We start from the raw sequence: 8339 nt of genomic DNA on the forward strand, positions 1-8339 counted from the left end.
TTATAAACTGTAGTGAAACACTTGGGGGTTCAAAGTTCTTACAACACATCTAGATAAGTTCCTTGGGGGGTCTAGTTTCCAAAATGGGGTCACTTGTGCGGGGCTTCTACTGTTTAGGTACATTAGGGGCTCTGCAAACGCAATGTGACGCCTGCAGACCATTCCATCTAAGTCTGCATTCCAAATGACGCTCCTTCCCTTCCGAGCCCTTCCATGCATCCAAACGGTGGTTCCCCCCCACATATGGGGTATCAGCGCACTCAGGACAAATTGGAAAACAACTTTTGGGGTCCAATTTCTCCTGTTACCCTCGGGAAAATACAAAACTGGGGGCTAAAAAATAATTTTTGTGGGAAAAAATTTTTGTTTTATTTTTACGGCTCTGCATTATAAACTTCTGTGAAGCCCTTGGTGGGTCAAAGCGCTCACCACACATCTAGATAAGTTCCTTAGGGGGTCTACTTTCCAACATGGTGTCACTTGTGGGGGGTTTCTACTGTTTAGGTACATTAGGGGCTCTGCAAACGCAATGTGACGCCTGCAGACCATTCCATCTAAGTCTGCATTTCAAATGGCGCTCCTTCCCTTCCGAGCCCTTCCATGTGTCCAAACGGTGGTTCCCCCCCACATATGGGGTATCAGCGCACTCAGGACAAATTGGACAACAACTTTTGGGGTCCAATTTCTCCTGTTACCCTCGGGAAAATACAAAACTGGGGGCTAAAAAATAATTTTTGTGGGAAAAAATTTTTGTTTTATTTTTACGGCTCTGCATTATAAACTTCTGTGAAGCCCTTGGTGGGTCAAAGCGCTCACCACACATCTAGATAAGTTCCTTAGGGGGTCTACTTTCAAAAATGGTGTCACTTGTGGGGGGGTTTCTACTGTTTAGGTACATTAGGGGCTCTGCAAACGCAATGTGACACCTGCAGACCATTCCATCTAAGTCTGCATTCCAAATGACGCTCCTTCCTTTCCGAGCCCTCCCATGCGCCCAAACAGTGGTTCTCCCCACATATGGTGTATCATCGCACTCAGGACAACTTGGACAACAAATTTTGGGGTCCAATTTCTCCTGCTACCCTCGGGAAAATACAAAACTGGGGGCTAAAAAAATAATTTTTGTGGGAAAACATTTTTGTTTTATTTTTACGGCTCTGCATTATAAACTTCTGTGAAGCCCTTGGTGGGTCAAAGCGCTCAAAACACATCTAGATAAGTTCCTTAGGGGGTCCACTTTCCAAAATGGTGTCACTTGTGGGGGGTTTCAATGTTTAGGCACATCAGTGGCTCTCCAAACGCAACATGGCGTCCCATCTCAATTCCTGTCAATTTTGCATTGAAAAGTCAAACGGCGCTCCTTCCCTTCCGAGGTCTCCCATGCGCCCAAACAGTGGTTTACCCCCACATATGGGGTATCAGCGTACTCAGGACAAATTGTACAACAACTTTTGGGGTCCAATTTCTTCTCTTACCCTTGGGGAAAAAAATTGGGGGTGAAAACATAATTTTTGTGAAAAAATATGATTTTTTATTTTTACGGTTCTGCATTATAAACTTCTGTGAAGCACTTGGTGGGTCAAAGTGCTCACCACACCTCTAGATAAGTTCCTTAGGGGGTCTACTTTCCAAAATGGTGTCACTTGTGGGGGGTTTCAATGTTTAGGCACATCAGGGGCTCCCCAAACGCAACATGGCGTCCCATCTCAATTCCAGTCAATTTTGCATTGAAAAGTCAAATGGCGCTCCTTCGCTTCCGAGCTCTGTCATGCACCCAAACAGTGGTTTACCCCCACATATGGGGTATCGGCGTACTCAGGACAAATTGTACAACAACTTTTGGGGTCCATTTTCTCCTGTTACCCTTGGTAAAATAAAACAAATTGGAGCTGAATAAATTTTTTGTGAAAAAAAGTTAAATGTTCATTTTTATTTAAACATTCCAAAAATTCCTGTGAAGCACCAGAAGGGTTAATAAACTTCTTGAATATGGTTTTGAGCACCTTGAGGGGTGCAGTTTTTAGAATGGTGTCACACTTGGGTATTTTCTATCATATAGACCCCTCAAAATGACTTCAAATGAGATGTGGTCCCTAAAAAAAAATGGTGTTGTAAAAATGAGAAATTGCTGGTCAACTTTTAACCCTTATAACTCCCTAACAAAAAAAAATTTTGGTTCCAAAATTGTGCTGATGTAAAGTAGACATGTGGGAAATGTTACTTATTAAGTATTTTGTGTGACATATCTCTGTGAATTAATTGCATAAAAATTCAAAGTTGGAAAATTGCGAAATTTTCAAAATTTTCGCCAAATTTCAGTTTTTTTCACAAATAAACGCAGGTACTATCACAGAATTTTTACCACTATCATGAAGTACAATATGTCACGAGAAAACAGTGTCAGAATCACTGGGATCCGTTGAAGCGTTCCAGAGTTATAACCTCATAAAGGGACAGTGGTCAGAATTGTAAAAATTGGCCCGGTCATTAACGTGCAAACCACCCTTGGGGGTGAAGGGGTTAAAAGAGCAGAACTGAGGATGAAATACATATGCCTAGAAGAACAGTGACTTATTACAACAGTTATTCACCTCAAGTTCAGCTAGAGATAAGTAAGTAACCCAATACTCCTGATTCTCAGACACAAAATACATAAGGTAAGTCTCAAGATTCTGGTTAACATGTTCAGTATGCCCATTAGATTGTGGATGAAAGACTAAAGAAAACGACAGATCCCCAAATGGGTGCAAACCGGTTTCCAAAATTTGGAAATAAATTGCACCCCCTGGTCAGAAACAATATCGGTAGGAAACCCATGTAATTTCATGATTTCTTTGATAAAAATTTGCACCAAAGTTGGCGTTAGGTAAAGCAGGAGGCACAATGAAATGAGACTGTATTACCTGCAGATACAGGTAAATCAGTGATGCAATCTATTTTAAATGTGTCCAAGGTCTACTGAGAAAATCCAATGGTTGGACAGGCCCAGACATATGAGTATAAGGGGTCTTGGAACGCGCACAAACACTGCAGGCAGCTACATAAACCAGGGAATGTGTGAGGGAGTCTTCATTCAAATAAACTTTTTTTCCTGAGTGTGTCTTGTTATTTATAAATACAGGGATAGTAAAGGGGGTGTCTGAGAGATGTATAACCATTACTAACCCTTAAAATTGATGCCAGCTGACATCAGAATCTAATGAATGCTCCATTTTTGGGGCAGTTGAGGGTTAGTCATATTAGGCTGGGAAAGGGCCAATATCTGTGGACCTTCCCTATTAATATCAGCCCTCAGTTGTCTGTTTTGCCGTAGTTGGTTATTAAAAATAGAGGGTGAACGCATGTCATTTTTTGGGATCCCCTCATTTGTAACAACCCTCAAAGGCAAAGCAGACAGCTGCAGGTTGATACTAATAGGCTGGGAACTTCCATAGATATTGGCCCTTTCCCCAGCATAATAAGACCAGCTCACAGTTGCCTGCTTTCCCCTGGCTGGTTATTAAAAATATGGCAGACCCGGACGCCGGCGGGAGCTTGCTGCGCCCCAGACAGAAGGCGCCATTACTACTTCCTCGTGGAGCCCCTGTGGTGAGGGAGGGGCAGGGGACAGATCTCCGGAAAGATCAGGACATGGGAGGCAAGGAGGGGGATTGCGGCGCAGCACAGAAGATCCCGGTGAGTCAGGGAGCAGCGGCGGAGCAGGGGGAGACCGCCCATCATATCGGCGGCCATCACTGCATAGAGGCTGCCGTGACACTGACGGCTCACTAGTCCAGGACACTCACGCCGCCTATCCCACACCGTCCCCTCACACTTGCCTCCTCCATATCGCTCTCACCAGGTGCAGGTGGTGAGCGGAGCCCTGTGGAAGTCCGGAGCGGTGGTTGCCCTAGTCCCCCCTCCTTCTTCTCCAGCTCCCCCTTTTGGCACCAAAAGCCTCCATTATACACAGGAGCCAGCTTTGCTCCCTTACAAGGACATTGAACTGTCCCTAGGTGCAGCGCCGGATAGTTCGTGCTGCTCAGCCCCTGCAAGGCTTCAGTTTATCTCCCTAAATAAATAAGGGGGAAATCTCCCTGGGGAGAGGTTTCTGCTAGGTAGGGAGTGAGTTACCTGATGTAGCCCCTCGGATCTCATGGGTACTCACCGCGGCCAATTATTAGCTTATAAAAATTGCTATTGTTCATGGGCAAGCCCAGGAAACACTTGGAAGTACTTTTGGACTCTACAGCCCACTCCACAGAGATGGATCGCTTCTTAACTGCTAATAAGCAACACAGAAACACTAGATCTCAGTCCTCTAATAAGCTCTCAGAGGACCGTTTATCTTCACAAGACTCAATGACCCCACACAACTCTCCTGAAAGGGCAACAGAGGAAGGTGATGATGGCAATGAACTTTCTGAGGACCTGAACGTACAGGATCTCAGCAAATTTATAAGGTCCCTCCCCACCAAAATAGACTTGGAGAAATTTGCCTGTAGAATAGAAAACTCCTATTAAAAAGAGCTTCAAGCATTAAAATCAGAATTTACAACCAGGGTGGAAGAGGTAGAGAACACTCAGGAACTCGTATTGCTAGAGTTACAAACTCACAGAGAAATCATAACAAACCATACTTTGAGACTGGAAGAATTAGCAACTGGAATGGAGGACCTAGAAAACCGTAACAGACGTAACAACATCAGGATCCGTGGTTTACCGGAGTCCATAGGCCCGTCTGAGCTAGACCCCACAGTTCAGAAATTATTTCTTGAAATCCTAAATGAAGAGGGGACAGGCACCATAGAATTTGACCGAATTCACAGATCCCTTGCCCCAAAACCACAATCAGACTCAAGGCCCAAAGACGTTATTTGCAGAGTACACTACTATAAAACTAAGGAATCTATAATGCTGGCCGCTAGACGGAAGGGCACAATTCATTTTTGCGGAACGCAGATTCTAATACTCTCGGACCTGTCCAGACGAACTCTGCAACTTAGAAGAGCTCTGCGTCCGCTACTGTCCCTTCTCCAGGAAAAAGACATTCCTTACAAGTGGGGCTTTCCATTCCAACTGATAGCCTTCAAAGGAGGGAAAACAGCTACCTTTCGTAACCTAGGTGATCTGGCCAACTTCTTAGGTACTTTTGAGTTGCCAATGACTGCCCTGCCTGATTGGCCAAGCTCTCCTCAGCTTCCAGATATATCACCGAGATGGTCAAAGGTTCAACGCTCCAAGCAACTCAAGAAACATGATTTGCCATCAGATCAGACCTGAGAGTTTTTGTTTTTTCTAATTTCCGTTTGCCTTCAATGCAATTTAAACTAACTACTCTTTTCTGTCTGAACCACCCTAACTGTGGGTTTACTATTTGAGGGGAATTAGTCATGTTCTGCTATATGAATCGCCTCTATATAAGTTAATTTTGAATTCTTATCACTGAAGTCTAGCATAATATTGAGGTGTTATTAATCTAACTTTCTTTTCCAACACTGTATTATCTAGCTAGAGCTCTAGTTTAATCCAAGCAGATATAGTTACCAATATCTGTAGTTTGACCCTACACAATGTTATGCAATTGTTGATATGTTTTTTTCTAGCCCGCGGGGGTGCCGGGGAGACCGAACCTCGCCCTTGGCTCTTCCTCACCCAAATTGATGCGAGTGGTAGCTCCTAGGTACATCACCGCGTCAAGATTTCCTCCTATAGGTGTTCAATCACCACACTTTCTTTTTTCTCTCTTAGCCTATAGTCTATGGGTTTCTTTCTTCTCTACCTCATAGCTTTCCCCTCTTTATTCCTTACCTTATCCTCTGTCCTAAGAAATTGCATGGACCTACCATTGACTTGGTTTCAGTGTTCTCATAATCATTCATCTAACCAACATCTTGATTATGGCTAGAGTTAAATTTTGCTCTTTTAATGCCAAAGGGCTTAATATACCGGAAAAAAGAAGACAGGTATTGTACTCTAACCATAAGCAACGTGTCTCAATATTATTGCTACAGGAGACTCACTTTAAGACAGGAGTGACTCCTAATTGTACATCATATCACTACCCCAAATGGTTCCATAGTACAAACCCTCATTCAAAGTCTAAAGGGGTTTCTATTAGATTCCACAAGTCCTTCCTTCCCGAGGTACTTGACTCGGTGGTTGACACAGAAGGGAGATTTATCTTCTTGAAACTGGCATGGCGATCTCGTAATCTCATACTGGCAAATGTTTATTTCCCCAATCAAGGTCACCGCAAATTCAGCTCCACGTGCAAACAGCTTTTAGAAAAATTTGCAGGAGGCTCGCCGATCATCCTCGGAGGTGACTTCAATCTTCCAATGAATCCTCTACTTGATGTGTCATCAGGTAAGTCCTCATATCCTGTATCCTCTATCAAAAAAGTGAAGAGGCAGTTGAGTGACTTGCGGTTGATGGATGTATGGAGGGCGCTGCACCCGGGCGTGAGGGACTACAGCTTTTATTCCCCAATTTATTCTACATATAGCAGAATTGATTATTTCTTTGTCTCGCACTCCCTGTTGGGTAGAGGTGTTGAGGCCGATGTGGGGTCGATTCTGCGGTCTGACCATGCACCTATTTACCTCACGATGCAACTGGACCCCTCTGTGAGATCCAGGTTCTCGTGGAGGCTGAACGAGAATCTTCTGCAGGATCCGACCTGTGTTTCGGAAGTGAAACGCTCCATTGAAGGTTTTATGGTGGACCATGTCGACGACCCCACGTCACCCTCGATTAAATGGGAGACCTTAAAATGCATTCTGAGAGGTGTATTCATATCGCATGGCGCTCGTCTTAAAAGAGAGCGGACAGAAGAAATCACAGAATTGTCCTCTCAGATTTACAAACTCGAAGCAAAACATAAACAGGATCTCTCCCCACTCACTCTGTCGGAACTGTCCTCGGCCAGACAAAAACTACTCACTATCCTAGATCAGAAATCCCGGTGTCTGAGAGAAAGAATAAAGAGTCGCTTCTATCATCTAGGTAACAAAAATGGCAAACTTTTGGCAAGGGCTCTACACCCCAGAGGTCCCCAAACATTCATCCCATACATTACAAAATTCCAGAGGCGAAAAAATTATAGCACGCAGGACATACTATCTAGCTTTCACGATTACTATAGTTCACTCTATAACCTAAAGGGCCATTACAGTGATCTTCCCCCGCACTCACTTCGGGATAAAATTAAATCATATATCCAGTCAAATCGGCTTCCTGCGGTCTTGGAGGAGTGCCTAGTGGAGTTAGAGGATGATTTTTCATTAGAAGAACTCTCCTCTGTGGTCGAAGACTTGAAGTCAGGTAAGAGCCCTGGCCCTGATGGCTTCACTGCCAGCTTCTATAAACAGTTCTCGGATCTGCTGTGCACTCCGCTGTTGACCTCTTGTAATTATGTAGTCTCGGGGGGGTCTTTTCCACCACAGGCACTAGCGGCGCATATAACAGTCATCCCTAAGCCAGAGAAGGATCTTCTCTTGTGCAGTAGTTATCGTCCCATCTCACTTATCAATGTAGATGTAAAAATTTATGCCAAAATGATAGCCCAAAGATTAAAGGGTCTTTAACCCCATCTGATCAACCAAGACCAGGTCGGTTTCATCCCGGGAAGAGAGGCGAGGGATAATACCATAAGATCTATCTCCCTGATTGATAGGTCAAACAGAGGTGGAGACCCCATGTGTATACTTTCAATTGATGCTGAGAAGGCATTCGATAGAGTGGGATGGGAATTCATGCAGGGAGCTCTGGAGGGCATTGGGCTAAAAAAGAGGATGTTGCGGAGTATCATGGCGCTCTACGAGCCTCCTTCGGCACAGGTCAAAGTAAACGGATCTCTGTCGAACTCCATACAAATCCGTAACGGCACTAGGCAGGGGTTCCCCCTCTTACCCTTATTATATGTCTTAACCATGGAGCATCTAGCCACCGCGATCCGCAGCAACCCATCTATAAAGGGTGTGGAGATTCAGCCAGAAGAACATAAACTGGCCCTGTTTGCTGACGATGTACTCTTGTACATCACTTCTTCTGTAACCACCATTCCCAACATCATCTCAGAGCTTCAGAGATTTGGGGTCCTAAGTAATTTCAAGATAAACTCACATAAATCAGAAATTCTGAATGTCTCACTCCCGCCCTCCTTAGTTTCCCAGCTACGCGCCTCTTTCCCATTCAGAGGGCAGACAGATTCCCTTAGATACTTGGGCATTACACTTACCTCAAAAACAACACAGCTTTACGAAGCTAATTACAGACCGGCTCTCCGCAGAATGGAGATAGATTTGGAAAAGTGGAATAAACTTCATCTATCTTGGCTGGGTAGAATTAATTCCATC

Source organism: Ranitomeya variabilis, chromosome 5 (genome assembly GCF_051348905.1).
Source record: "Ranitomeya variabilis isolate aRanVar5 chromosome 5, aRanVar5.hap1, whole genome shotgun sequence".
In the NCBI taxonomy this organism is placed as follows: Eukaryota; Metazoa; Chordata; class Amphibia; order Anura; family Dendrobatidae; genus Ranitomeya; species Ranitomeya variabilis.